The following is a 14,852-nucleotide window of genomic DNA, read 5'->3' on the forward strand; positions in this document are numbered from 1 at the left end:
AGGAAGATGGAGAGAAGACAAATTCAACAAAATTTTAAGGTAAAATAAAGAATAATTTAGAAAGGTTAAAGGATTCAGAAAGTAATAAATATTAGGTGCCCAGTAAACTGAGAGTAGGGCTCAGCTGAGCCCTGGCTTTCTGGTGCAAACCCTGTCCCTTGCCAATCCTGTGACTCCACTGTGTCCCAGAAAGAGGAGGGATGCTGTCTTTTGCACACTCACTGTGTCCCAGAAAGAGGAGGGATTCTCACTGACCATCGCACTTGCACATCGAAAGTCACAGCTTTCTTAAGTTACCAGAGGTCTCTTAGGTGATATTTTAATCTTTATACATGTGACAAACTTGAAACTTGCATTGTCCCAAGTGGGGTCAATCTCAGAGACAGATAAGGAACCCAGGAGTGAGTGCCACATGCAACAAGGGACTCAATCAAGAAGGGAGGCCCCTAGGGCACACCCCCACATCTTTCAGTGTCTCTGGCGGTGGCAAGTAACAGAGACATCTCCTAGGGATAAAAGGCAATAGCCCTGAGCCAGAAAGATCAAGTGTGGCATCTCCTTATCAGGTTGTCAGGGGCAACAGAGCAAGGCAGGCGGGACAGCAGTGGGTCAGATCCTTAGCTGGGATCAGGAGCCAGAGGCTGAGGCAGAACAGGCACATTGGTAAGCCAATAAAGAGAGTAGAGACAGGAGAGTAGTGGAGTCTGCAGGTCTGTACTGTGCTGAATTTTAAAGGGTTTGCTTTGTGGTGGAGCCAGGGGCTCCTTGACCCTTGGAACACCCCTCTGCAGACCAGCCAGGCCCTCGTGCTGATGAGAGGCACAGTTAATGCACACCTAGTGTGTATCTGGCACCATTTCAGGCGCCAGGATGATGGCAGGAGACGAACCAGGCAAAATCCCCGCCTTCCTGGGCCCCGCCTTCCTGGGCTTGCATGCTGATAGCCACTCAGACCAAGAAGAATGAGAAGGGATAATCAGAGTTCAAGCCTAGAAAGAGAGATTGAGTATATGTGGTATGCACACCTGACACATGCGCGCACACACACACACATGTACACATACACACACCTGCACACACTCCCGCATCACTCCCCAGGGCACAACCCAGGTTGCCTAAGAACTACCTACTAGAACTGCCTCTTAAAGAGGCCCAGCCCCCAATCACAGTGGAGTCCCACTTATCATGCATATAAATGAGTTCCTGCACCATGTTCCAAAAACCATTTAGAAAATAGTAACTGCCATTCATGCTACTGAAATGTCCTCTTTAGGACTATAGAGGGATAGCCCTAGGCTGTCCCACTGACATCCCTATGAGGTGGAGTCCATGACAGCCCATTTTGACACCTGCCCTGCAGTCACAGAGTACATCCATGTACTAGGCAAGCATCTATTGGGCACCGTGTTCTGAATAAGAGTAGCCACTGCCGCCCACACCCACATCCTGCCACCCCCCCCCCACACACACACAGAAGCATGCTTCATCCTTCCAGCATCCCCTCCAAGTCTGTCCATCTGTCAAAAAGAGAGGATGGGTTCTCTTAGGACCCTAGAGATCCTCAGCCCCTGGGCACTCTTCAGACAGAAATTGCTGCAGACTCTGCCCCTCTTAAGAAGTCATGTGACTTTGCCCACTAAGGGCTGCAAGGTGCTGCAACTTAAAATCCTCTCTGACTTTGCTCATTCCCATTGTTTCCCCAACTTTTTGACCCTGTAGCTCTTTATTTCTGCTTAACAGCTGCAAACACCCTGGAGAACACAGGCCATTATGGAAATGTGTGCTGAATGTGGCTGAAGGAAGACGAAGAAGGATTTATTCTGCCTGAGGCGCTGGCGTCCGAGAAAAATACAAATGTACAGGTCTTGAATGATGAGTCAGGACCCAGTAGAAGCAAATCACACACACACACACCATACATACACACATACACCATACCATATACACACATACCACTACCACCACACCATACCCACAGGTACACAGGAGTGGATAGGGAAGCTCCAGGCTGCCCAGAGAGCAGCAATGGGGACCCTTGGTGTAGGCCAGCCTCCAGGAAGACAGACCCAGAGTCTTCAGGTCTCCATACCAACATGCCTATGCTTTATCCTGAAGTCAAAGAGAACCTTCTAGTCTTTTTACGAATAGCAATCACATGGTCAGATCTATGATTCAGAAAGTGAATTCTGGCAGCTTCTAAAGGCTGGAGGGAAAGCAGAGCCGAGCATCCAGGACAAGGGTCCAGGCTAGGGGCAATGGGATGTGAGCAAGAGGAGAGGCGTGCAGAGAAGGGGAGGGGGAGGCCCAGGAACTGAACCATACAGGGTAAGAGTGAGAGAGCAGATGGGAAACCCTGTGGGCTTGGGGCACTATGGCTCCCTTCCTTCTGAAGTACGCCTGTGTGAAGACGGTGCCAATGTGTCTCCCTGTAGCTTCTAAAGCTTCTGTGAGTTGTCCTGGGGGAATGAACTGGGAGAAGTCAGGTGGGACTATCATACCAAACCGGCCTCAGGTCTCAGTGTGTATCCCAAGAAAAATTCATTTTGTCCTTTCCCAAAGTCTGTGGTTTTTAGATCACATATGACAGAAAAGAGAGAGCCAGTGAACTTCGAGATGTTCCAGAAGCTTGGGACCTAGGAGTCCCCTCCATTATCCACATCGCACAAGCTGGGGCTGGCATGGGAGGCTGAGAGACACAGAGCACAGGCCATCATGCAGGCATTGATATCACTGCCCCCTAGGGAGAACTCAGGAGCTCTTCGGGAATGGCCAGAGGGGACTCGTGATTGCTGGAGATTGATGAGAGGACCAAGCAGGAAGCACCCTCAGCTCCTCCAAGGCTGTGTCTAGGAACTCATGGCTGCTGGAGGTCAATGGGAAGACTAAGGAGGGAGTACTCAGAGGTTGTCTGGATACTTTGAGAGAAGACTCAGGGGTTAGTGCAAAAAGCTCCTGTTTCATTTAGAGAGAGCATCCTCACCCTCCACTGTGCCTCTTGGTTCCCACACTGGCAGCCAGGAGCAGTTGGCAAGGTCTGGGCCCACTACAGGCCTGGAGCTCACCACAAAGCCTCCCCAGTCCAGATTTCTCTGAAGGAGTCTCCACTCTCGTAGGCATCGGCAAAGAGGCCTCTTGTTCGCTCCATTATAGAAATCCTAAGTTTTGCTACCAAATTACTCAAAGTGAGACTGATGCTGATTTAAACTGTTTCCAGGTTTAAGAATTCTCATTGTACCGGGCGGTGGTGGCGCACGCCTTTAATCCCAGTACTTGGAAGGCAGAGGCAGGCGGATCTCTGTGAGTTCGAGGCCAGCTTGGTCTAGAAGAGCTAGTTCCAGGACAGGAACCAAAAGCTACGGAGAAACCCTGTCTCGAAAAAAATCCAAAAAAAAAAAAAAAATTCTCATCGTAAAAATTTGGTGGAAAATCATGGCTTGAACAGTTTCAGCTTGGGGGTTGATTAAAACTCGGTTTTCCAGCTGGGCAGTGGTGGCACACTCCTTTAATCCCAGCACTCAGGAGGCAGAGGCAGGCAGATCTCTGTGAGTTTGAGGCCAACCTGGTCTACAAGAGCTAGTTCTAGGACAGGCTCCAAAGCTACAGAGAAACCCTGTCTCGTAAAAAAACAAACAAAAAAAAAATGAAAAAAAAAACCCTTTGCTTTCCTCAGAACACCTTCTTTAATGAAAACTAGTGGACAGGTACAGGCTATGTCTTCAAACTTTCAAACTGCACTTGCGAGGCGAGGTAAAGTATCCACAGTCTGAGACTAAGTCGTGGAATATCCAGTTTTTGTTCACTATAGCAGATACTTGCATTCTGAGGTGGGTAGAGAAATGGATGGATGGATGGATGGATGGATGGATGGATGGATGGTGGGTGGATGGATGGTAGGTGGGTGGGTGGGTGGATGGGTGGATGGGAAGGTAGGTGGGTGGGTGGATGGATGGATGGGTGAATGGATGGATGGGTGGGTGGGTGGATGAATGGATGGATGGATGGGTGGGTGGATGGATGGTAGGTGGGTAGGTGGGTGGATGGATAGAAGAAAGTATAAGTAGGGGTAAATGGGAAGGTGGGTGAGTAAATGGATGAATAAGTGAGTGGGTGTATGGATGAATAAATAGATGGATGGCTGGAGAAGTGCATGGGTAGATGAGTGTGTAGATGAATGAACAGATAGATAATGGGTAGCTGCATGTAGGTAAATGGATGAGAAGATGGGTAGGTAAATGGGTGGATGCATGGATTATGAGTGAGTAGGTGAATGAGTAGATAGATGGATAATGGATAGGTAGGTGTGTGGATGGACAGACGGACGGACGGACGGACGGACGGATGGATGGATGGATGAGCAGTGTGTAAGGATGAAAGGATAATGAAGGATTGACAAGTAGATGTGCCTGTTTTCTAGATCTTAACTTCTCAGCAACAACTACTGCTGTAGACAGCAATGTGCTCTAAGGAAAGAGCCCTGTGCTGGGAGTCAGAGTTCCTCTGACATCCTGAATCGCTCCCCTGAGAGATGCCACCCTGTTTCTCCTTCCCTAAAAGGCATTTTGCCCAGCCTCAGCCAGGACACCTTTCAACCTCATATTCACTGCCTCCTACTTCATCTTTCCTAAGGCTCTCGCCTCTGCACTTGCTATTCAGAAACACCCCTCGGGGATGCAGCACACATACTCACGATCAACTGTGAGGCTGGCAAACCGTCTCAAGAGCTGCACAGGACTGATGGAGGCAGTATCTCCACGCTGTGGAACCACACGACGGTACTCCAGACTGGGGAGGTTTACGCCTGAGAGCTTCAGCCCCATATTCCCTTTCCTGCTGGGCAAGCCTGGGGATCCTTTCCCATGAAACAGGCAGCAGGAGTCGCACCCGCAGCACTGAAGGTGAACCCCAGAATCTAGAACTGAGAGCATCACGCCTGCTTGGTGGCACTGACGCTGGAGGTGACAGTCTGAGAGGTGGGGTCGGTAGCATGGCTGTGCACTGGTGTGGTGGAGTCTGCAGAGGACTCCAGCGAGTGCTGGGTTCTAGCTGATCCTAAGGCTGAGTGAGACATACAGCAAGCATGAAAGTTCCAGCAAGAGGAGGCAGCCAAGCAGACTGGACACGTATGCATTCTGAATGTTCCCTTCCCACACAAAGCTCTTGGCACCGTACAGAAGGCTGACTAGGCCTAAGTGACTGAGGTTAGCCTGGTCTCTGAGCTATGCAGACATAAGACACAAGGGCCAGCCTTAAAAATTCAGTTTAGAAATAAAAAAAAAAATACCCCAAGCACCAGCAGCAGCATAGCAAAGAGAGAACACCACAGTTAGTGCTGGCATCCATGATGGTGGTTACCATGCGTTGATGCTGCGTGTTACCAAAACATAAGAAATACAAAGAAAAGGAAATACTATCTGCTCTCTACAGGAATGGGGTAGTATCTGGAGGCCTCCGGATACTGGGCTTGGCAAGAAACATACTAACAAGAAAACAGATTGTTATTGACAACCATAAATCAATAAATTGAGTCTCGGGGGCTGGAGAGATGGCTCAGTGGTTAAGAGCATTGCCTGCTCTTTCAAAGGTTCTGAGTTCAATTCCCAGCAACCACATGGTGGCTCACAATCATCTGTAATGAGGTCTGGTGCCCTCTTCTGGCCTGCAAACATACACACAGACAGAATATTGTATACATAATAAATAAATAAATATTTAAAAAATAAATAAATAAATAGAGTCTCAAGAAAGACAGGAAAAACATTAAAGAAACAAAATTTCTAAAAATTAAAAGTACAATAATATGGAAAATTTACTGAACTGCTTCAACAACAGATCTGAGAGAGCAGAAAAATCAATGGAATTGAAGTAAAAGCAATAAAGACCTCATGACCAAAGACACAAGAAGGAAAACGGATCATCCTCGGCTGCTTCTGAGGCAGCATCCACACAGAAACTCGTAAGTAAGAACCCCAGACAAGTGGAGAGGGAGGATGGTGCGGAAAGAATATGTAAAGGAAACATGGCAAAAAATTTTCTAAGCTGTAGTAAACTTTTAAATGTCTAAGCAATCTTACTACCCCCATATACGTTAAAGAAATGAGTACATTGTAACATCACAACCAAACAAGGGAAAAACAGAAAACCAAGAAAGAAGCAAGAGGAAAACAATTCATCATATATTGAGAAACAATAATATAATTAACAGCATTGCGGGGTAGAATAGCTATTTAAAAAAAAAAGAAAAAAGTCAACTAAAAAAGTCAGTACCCAGAAAACTATCCTATCAAAATGAAAGTGGAAAAAAGAACAGGAAAAAACAACAGTGTATTAAAGAAGTAATAAAAAAATATTGGTAGAATTCCTTGATAGTAGAATTCCTTGATATGCCTTGCTGAAGATAAGGAAGGAAGGAAGGAAGGAAGGAAGGAAGGAAGGAAGGAAGGAAGGAAGGAAGGAAGGAAGGAAGGAAGGAAGGAAGGAAAAGAATGAAAGTTGATGTGAAATAGTCTCACTTCTCTGTTATTATTTTAAAGATACAGGCAATAAGGCTAGCACACGGATGGGGAAGAAGAGAGACACACTGAGACAAATCTAAAAAGTTAGCATTGATATGACAAGTTAAAAGTGCTTTTAGCTCACAGATTACTCAAGAATATAACTCAAATATATAATGTCCTAGTTAGGGTTATTACTGCTGCGATGAAACACCGTGACTAATGCAATTTGGGGAGGAAAAGGTTTGTTTGGTTTACACTTCCAAATAACTCTTCACCATGGAAGGAAGTCAGCACAGGAACTCAAACAGGATGGGATGCCAGAGGCAGGAACCTCTGCAGATGATGCAGAGACCATGAAGGAGTACTGCTTACTGACTTACTTCCCATAGCTTGCTCAGTCGGCTTTCTTATAGAATCCAGGACCACTAGCCCAGAAATGGCACCACTCACAATGGGCTGAGCCTTCCCCCATCAATCACTAGTTAAGAAAATGCCCTATAGGCTTCCCTACAGCCCAATTTAAAGGAAGTATTTCCTCAATCGAGCTTCTCTCCCCTCAAATGACTATAACTTGTATCGAGGTGACATAGAACTAGCTTTTTAAAAAGCAGGAAATAAAGTGTGACATTAAAAATATTTAATATGGGCTGGAGAGATGGCTCAGAGGTTAAGAGCATTGACTGTTCTCCCAGAGGTCCTGAGTTCAATTCCCAGCAACCATAGTGGCTCCCAACCATCTATAATGAGTTCTGGCGCCCTCTTCTGGCGTGCAGGGAAACATGCAGACAGAACACTGTATACATAATAAATAAATAAATCTTTTTTTTTTTTTTTTTTTTTTTTTTTTTTTTTGGTTTTTCGAGACAGGGTTTCTCTGTGGCTTTGGAGCCTGTTCTGGAACTAGCTCTTGTAGACCAGGCTGGTCTCGAACTCACAGAGATCCGCCTGCCTCTGCCTCCCGAGTGCTGGGATTAAAGGCGTGCGCCACCACTGCCCGGCCAATAAAAAAATCTTTAAAAAAATATTTAATACCGGTTCATTCCAGCCTTCAGGAATCCTCGAGGCCCCAGTAGACAAGAAGAAAGTCAGCCTAGGTCCTTAGGCCCAGACTGGCGGGAAGACAGCCACACCCGCCTGATGTAGGTCTGCTCCAATGGGGTCCAGCCCGGCCTGCTGGGACCCTCAAAGCCCCAGCAGGCAAGAAAAAAGCAAGCCCAGGTCCTTAGGCCCAGGCCTGTGGGAAAAGAGCCAGAGCCCACCCAGCGGTTAATGCCACCAGGTATGTGGACCCCATCATTTTAAGGAAATATGGGGGGAGAAGGGGGGCAGAATGGTTCATATGCCGCCGCAGAAGGACATATAAAGGAAGAAAGGTAGATGGAGAGGAATGGGCGGATGTCGGAGGCCAGCTTGCCTCCTGGGTCCATTGAGGCAGCGGTGAGGCGTAGACTGAGGAGGGAGGTCTGCCTGCCACAAGGAATTGTGGTGATGTCCAGATCAGGCTGCTGCCGAGAGCCATGGTGCATCCCTAGGCCTGTTGCTGTCGAGTGCCACGCTGACTCCAGTGGGCTAGGCTACCTCCTGGAGCCGAGTTCAGGTTCATGAGTAAAGCTGCCTCTGGGGCCGTACTGATCTGGGAGACCTTTGCTGTACGGGGCCATGGTGTCAGTCAGGCCTAGGGGGCTGCCGAGGAGGATGTCTGGATCCACGATCCTACTGCAGCTGAGGTCCTGTGCCAGGTCCAGGTCCTGACAGTGCGCCAAAGGCCACGTGAAACCTGGGGTCGGAGTCTCATCTGTGGCCTTGTTGGTGTCCAGGGGTCGAGTTGCCATCAGAGCCATCCTGACTTGAGTGCTCAGAGCTACCACTTAGAGCACGGATGTCAGCCAGGCTAAGCTGCCGCCTGAGGCCAGGTCTGGGTCCATGGCACAGCTGCAGTGGGGGTCTATGTTGAACTCTGTGGCACAGGTTACCACAAGGCCTGGGACTTTGGTTGGAGTCAGGGGGCCATGCCACAGTAGGGACTATACAGATATGGGTGGTCTATGCTACCACCCAGGGCCAAGATGTCATCCAGGCCCAAACTGCTGCCAAGGGCAATGTCTGGGTCTGTGGCCCTTTAGCGGCCAGCGCCCAGACTGACATGTATGGCTTCAGTTGCCACTGATCACCATGAAGAAGCCCAGGGTCAAACCAGTTCTCTGAGTCCAGGTTGGTGTCTGAGGACCAGGATGCATCTGGACCTGAGTGACCTATGCAGCTATTCACTGATATGACGATGTGGAGGGGGGCATGTCAGGGTTCATGGTCTCACTGCAGCCAGGGTCTGAACTGATGTCTGAAGGCTATGCAACACCCGAGGTCAAGGGCCCTGTCGGTGTCTCAGGGTCATACTGCCTCTGGGGGCGATGGTGACATCCAGACTCAACTGCTGCCTAAGTCAATATTTGGGTCAATATGGTCCTACTGCGGCTGGGGTCTGAGCTGAAGTCCAAGTCCTGCATTGACACCTATGGTCACATAGATGCCCAGGGTTGGGGCCTTAACCTGAGGCCTTGGTTGTGTCCAGCAGCCACACGGCTGCCAGAACCATTCCCACCTGAGTGGCCATTTCTTCCACCCAGAGCCAGGATGTCATCCTAGCCCAGGCTGCTACCAAGGTCCAGCTGAAGCTGGGGTCTGTGTTGATGAAAATTTATGGAGTGCTTAGGAAGAAGTCTATACCTTTAAACACCTTTGTCAGAAGTAGAAAGCAGAAAAACAGAGAAATCAGTAAAACAAAAACAAAAGGGAATGTTAAAAAGTATAATAAAATTGATAAACTTTTAATCAGATGAAAGGGGGAGAGAGAGAAGCACAAACAAAGGTTATAACAGAAATGAAAAAGGAGACACCACTACCAGTCAAACAGAAATTAGATGGGTCGTAAGTTCTATAAGGAGAGCCGAGGCCAGCAGGGCAGGCCAGCAACTGCACAATCAAGAGACTGAGGCAAGAAGATTGTGAGTTTGAGACTAGCCTGAGCTGTATAGCAAGATTCTGGAAAGAAAGTGGTGAAGGGGAGAAAAAGGAAGAGAGAGTGATTTAATGTTGATTAATCAAAGAACTAAAGACAAACAGGTGCATTTCTGGATATACTCATGGTATCCAAGTTGACTCAAGATGACAAATAAGGAAATTATCAATTTAAAAACATCCACAAGCCGTGCGGTGGTGGCGCACGCCTTTAATTCCAGCACTCGGGAGGCAGAGGCAGGCGGATCTCTGGGCGTTCAAGGCCAGTCTGGTCTACAAGAGCTAGTTCCAGGACAGGCACCAAAGCTACAGAGAAACCTGTCTCGAAAAACCAAAAAAAAAAAAAAATCCACAATAAAAAGCCAGACTCTTGTGGCTTTCCTGATGGATTCTGATAAATATCTAAGAAAAAAAGGGTACCAACACCTGCAGTTTCTCAGGAAAAAAATAAAGGAACTGTTCTCATTGCTGCCTGAAGGCCAAACCAAATAAACACAGGGAAGAAAATGCAAAAAAGAAAACCCTTTACTAAATGAAAAAAAAAAAAAAGTCCTTGAGAAAAATACTGCAAATCCAGTTAGTGCTTGACCAGGACTCTGCCCAGTGAGAGCTAACTAGGAGTGTGGCTGTTTTAGCATTGAGGCATCAACTAAAGCAGTATCCCACAAAGAGGAAACATCTCTCTCAAAGCAAAGATGTTTGAAAAATTCAGTGCTCATGTTGACAAAAGATATTTTAATTTAATCTACAAAAGGAACTTCCTCTGCCTGGTATAGCACATCTCTAAAAACCCAGTCAGTTTCATACTCAATAATAAAAAGAAAAATGACTATCAGCCCCTTAGATCAGAAACAGACATGTGTGTCATGTTCATCAGCTTTAGTCAATGAGCCAACAGATGTTCAGTCTGAAAATAAGACAAAACAAACATTCAGTAGCAAATTAAACTATCATTCGAAAGATAGCTTTTATTTATGTTACTAAACTAACCTAGTAACATAGAGGTCCCATAGTCTTGGACACTTGAAGGCTTGGTTCCCACTTAGGGTGCTGTTTGGGTAGGTTTAGGAGGTCTGCCCTGCTGGAGGAAGTCACTGAGGTGGCCTTTTCAGGTTTCAAAAGTCAGGCACCATCCCCAGCTCCCTCTCTCTGATCCCTGTGGTTCAAGACATGAACTCTCGGCTGCTGCTCCAGCCACCGAGTCTCCCATCTGCTGCTTCCTCTGCCATCATGGACTCTAACCCTCTTGAACCACAAGCCCAGATAAACGCTTTCTTCTCTAAATTGTCTTGGTTGTGGTGTTTTATCACAGCCATAGAAGAATAACTAATACAGTAAGGTTGTGCAGTGAAAGAGCCATGTATAAAAATTAGTTGTACTTTTACAAAAATGAGCTACCAAACAGGCTACTGCGCACGGATTCCTTTCTTTCAAACAGCATCAAAACAAGCAAAAGGCTTAGGAGGAAATCTAACAGAAGAATAGCAGGAGCCACACAGACATCCACAAACGTCACTGAGAGAAATCAAGGATGATTGACAGTCTTTGCTCCTGGGCTAGCAGTGTCAGTATTAGCAAGATGGCAATTTCCACAGACTGATCTAGAAAGTCAACCCAATCTCTGTCAACGTTTTGTAGGCTTTTAAATAGAAATTGGCTAACTAGTCTTGAATTTTCAATGGAAAATCCAAAGATCTAGAGTTGTCAAAACAATCTTGAAAAGGAAAGCAAAAGTGGAAGGCCAGTGCCGCCTGCCCCAATACATCGCCCACTCTCAAAGGTCAGCACCGCAGACTTTCCTGAAGGCAGGTTTTGAGGAAACTGATTTCTGGCAAATGCTCAAACAGCTCACTGGATAAAGGACCAAATAGTTTCTGACTCTACAGAAAACTCCTAAAACTTAGAATGATTTTTTTTAAAAGGAAGAAGAAAAGAAACTTCAGGCTAGCAAGACGGCTCGGTGAGTAAAGAAGCCTTCCATAAAGCCTAGGGACCTGAAGTCAGTCCTTGGGACCCACATGGTAGAAGGAGATTGCCAGCTCCTGCGACACAACACACAACACCACACACATGTACGTACTCACATACAAACACACACACATTAAATATAATTTTCAATTTAAACTAGAGAAAAGAATTGAATTCGAACGGACATTTCACTCAAGAAAGCATGAGCATAGTTGGACATGGTGGCACACACCTTTAATTCTAGTACTGAAGAAGCAGAGGCAGGTGGGATCTCTGTGAGTTCATGGGCAGTCTGGTCTGCATAGCAAATTCCAGGACAGCCACCACTACTAAAGAGTCTCTGTCTCTCCCCCCTCCCTCCCTCTATTCTCTCTCTCTCTCTCTCTCTCTCTCTCTCACACACACACACACACACACACATACATAGACAGACAGACACGCATACATGAGAAAAGACAGAAACACAAGTAAATGCTGACAACAAAGTAAAGACACTAACATCCTTAGTCATTGCAAAAAAAAAAAATCTCCATATCCAGCAAGTAACTCTAGTGAAGACAGGACTTCAAGTCTGGGGATGCAGTTCAGTGATAGAGCGCTTGCCTATAAAGCACCAGGCTCTGGGCTCAGTGTCCAGCCCTGCTAAAATAAAGTAAGGAAGACGTTATACATGGCTGAGGTAATGTACGATGCACAACCTCTTCGGGGGGAAATGGTAGCTTTCAGAAAGTTCACATTAAATATCTCACAACACAGTATCTCAGCCCCTACTCAACGGTCTGTAAAGAGGGGTGACATTAAACTGCCCCGCTAAAGGAGTATGGAAAACTAGCCATGCACAGTTGAACCATAGCTGAGGGTTCTCCCAACGGCCCAGACAGGAAGTGCCATCAGGCGACACCTGAGGGTGGTACAGCCCAGCATCCCCACACAGTGACACATCAGGACTAGGGAACCTGTTGCCGCAGGGATGCACCTCATAAATATTTTTTTCCATGTGAGAGCAAACCAGACAGAAAATCCCACAGTATATGATTCCATTTACTTGAAATTTACAGACCCAGAAAGCAGCGCTGTGTTGCCCATGGCCCAGGTATGGCGAACGGAATGGGAGCAGGATGCTGGCTGCTCCCAAGCTGGGCTGTGGAAAGGTTGCACACAGCTGTAACTGGCCCCAGACCGCTGAAGGGCACACTTTAAGTGGGTGGATTTTATGGTGTGTAAGTTATACCTCAGTAAAGCTCTTTTAAAGACAGAAATGTGCTTCCAGCTGTCCCCGTTTGTTGAGCTGCCATTCCTTGAGGGTCTGCCCCGTCTTGGACAGAGTAGAATGACCATACCAGTAGCTCTTGGTGACTGAAAGGTCAGTGTGTCCATGCCTTCCTGCAGCCCTCCCCTCTTACCACCATCCCATTCTACAGATGAGAAGAGCGAGGCTCTGAGATGTTAAGTACACTGTGCCAGGTTCCATAACCCACCAGCCATCAGTCTCACCTTGAACTCCACAGCATTCAGCCACTCCACCCTCACACAACCTCCAGAAGCTCAGGGTCTTAGCTTCTCCGGATCTGAGTCAGTTTGTTGCTGAAGATTCAACTGGGACCGCTCTGTCAGACTCTCACCCTGATCCTTCGACCCCTGAGCTGGTCCTCCGTGCGCTCACCCCACGATAGCTCTTGTCTGACTTCTGCCTCCACATATCCCAGCCAGACTCCACAACCCGTGCCCGGGCCCTGAGCTTCCTTGTCCCTTCTGCAGAGACACCTACCCTCTGAGTCTCAGCATGGCCATCGGCTATTGGCATACCTGCCTCGTTGGCACACCACTTCAACCCTGAGAGTTATTCTAAGCAGCTGTCTTCTTTAGTGATTGGCATGCTCCCGTCACAAAGATGTATCCACACCTTGACCCTAAGAAGCTGTGAATCTACCATTCTCTGGAAGCAGGGTCCTTGCGAAGAAGATATGATAGAAATCTCAAGTTTAAATCTAAATAATCTGGTTCAGGGTGGGTCCAAAGTCCCTGACATGACACCCTTATAAAACACAGGAGAGAGAGAGCTAGGGGGATGACTCTGTCTGTTAAACCACTTGGTGCACAAACTTAAAGACCTGAATTTGAATCCCCAGGTCCTATGTGAAGCCCAGTGTGCAAGCACGTGTCTATAACCCTAGCACTCTGTCTTAGTCACTGTCCTGGTGCTGCGAGGAGACACAGTGACCAGGGCAGCTCTTATAAAGGAAAGCATTTAACTGGGGCTGACTTAGGTTTAGTCCATTATCATCATGGTGGGAAGCATGTGGCACACATGGCAGACACGGTCCCGAAGGAGCTGAGAGTTCTATATCTGGATCTGCAGGCAGCAGGAATGAGCCGCAAACCACTGGGCCTGGCTTGGTCTTCTGAAAACCTCAAAGTCCACCCCCCACACCATCACATAACACATTTCTTCTAACAAGGCCACACCTCCTAATCTTCCTCAAGGAGTGTCGTTCCCTGATGAGTAAACATTCAAATATATGAGCCTATGGGTGCTGATCTTAATCAACCCCCCACATGTTCCTGCAGCAAGGATGGGCATGAGGATGGTGGAACCCCTGATGCTTGCAGATGCTAAGAGGGAAAAGATGAGAGCCGATGACCAACATCTGAGCTGTCCTTGAACTTCCACCTATATGCCCCCATATGCAGATAATTTTTGAATTTATGCAATATTTGCATAAACATCATACAGCATACATGCAGAAAGAGAGGGAGGAAATAGGAGAGAGAGAGAGAGAGAGAGAGAGAGAGAGAGAGAGAGAGAGAGAGAGAGAGAGAGAGAGAGGCAGGTTTGGAGGGAAGCCGTGTGGAGCAGGAGAGGCTGAAGCCAACAGTCTGAGGAGCACAACCTTCAGCAACATGGCAACAGAAGTCAGGCAGAGGCCTCCTGAGCCTCCCTCCCAGCTGCAGAAGGAACTGGCCTGCCCACACTCTGACCTTGTACTTGTGGCTTTCTCTACTGTGACAGAACACTGTGGTCATTTTTGACAGCAGTCACAGGAAGGGGAGGTAGCGCCCTGCACCCAGCCCCACCCTGACTCAGCATCAGTCAGTTCTATTCAGAGGAACCAGATTGTTTGGGTCCAAACCTCAGCGAGTCTCTGAGTAGTCAGCTAGAGCACCCTCCCTGAGACCAGCAGGCATAACGTGGCAAGTGATTTTATCTTTTCTGGAAATGCAGATTTGGCACAGTGGCCTACACCTACCAGGCCTCTGCTGCCTTTTCCTTGTGGCAAGCTCTCCGTTGCTTTCTCAAGAGGCTCTTGTCACCACAGCCAGCAGAGGCCACTTGCATGAATCTCCTAGAATGACAGGAAACATGGGGAAGGTGGC

This window comes from Chionomys nivalis, chromosome 6 (genome assembly GCF_950005125.1).
Source record: "Chionomys nivalis chromosome 6, mChiNiv1.1, whole genome shotgun sequence".
Taxonomy (NCBI): domain Eukaryota; kingdom Metazoa; phylum Chordata; class Mammalia; order Rodentia; family Cricetidae; genus Chionomys; species Chionomys nivalis.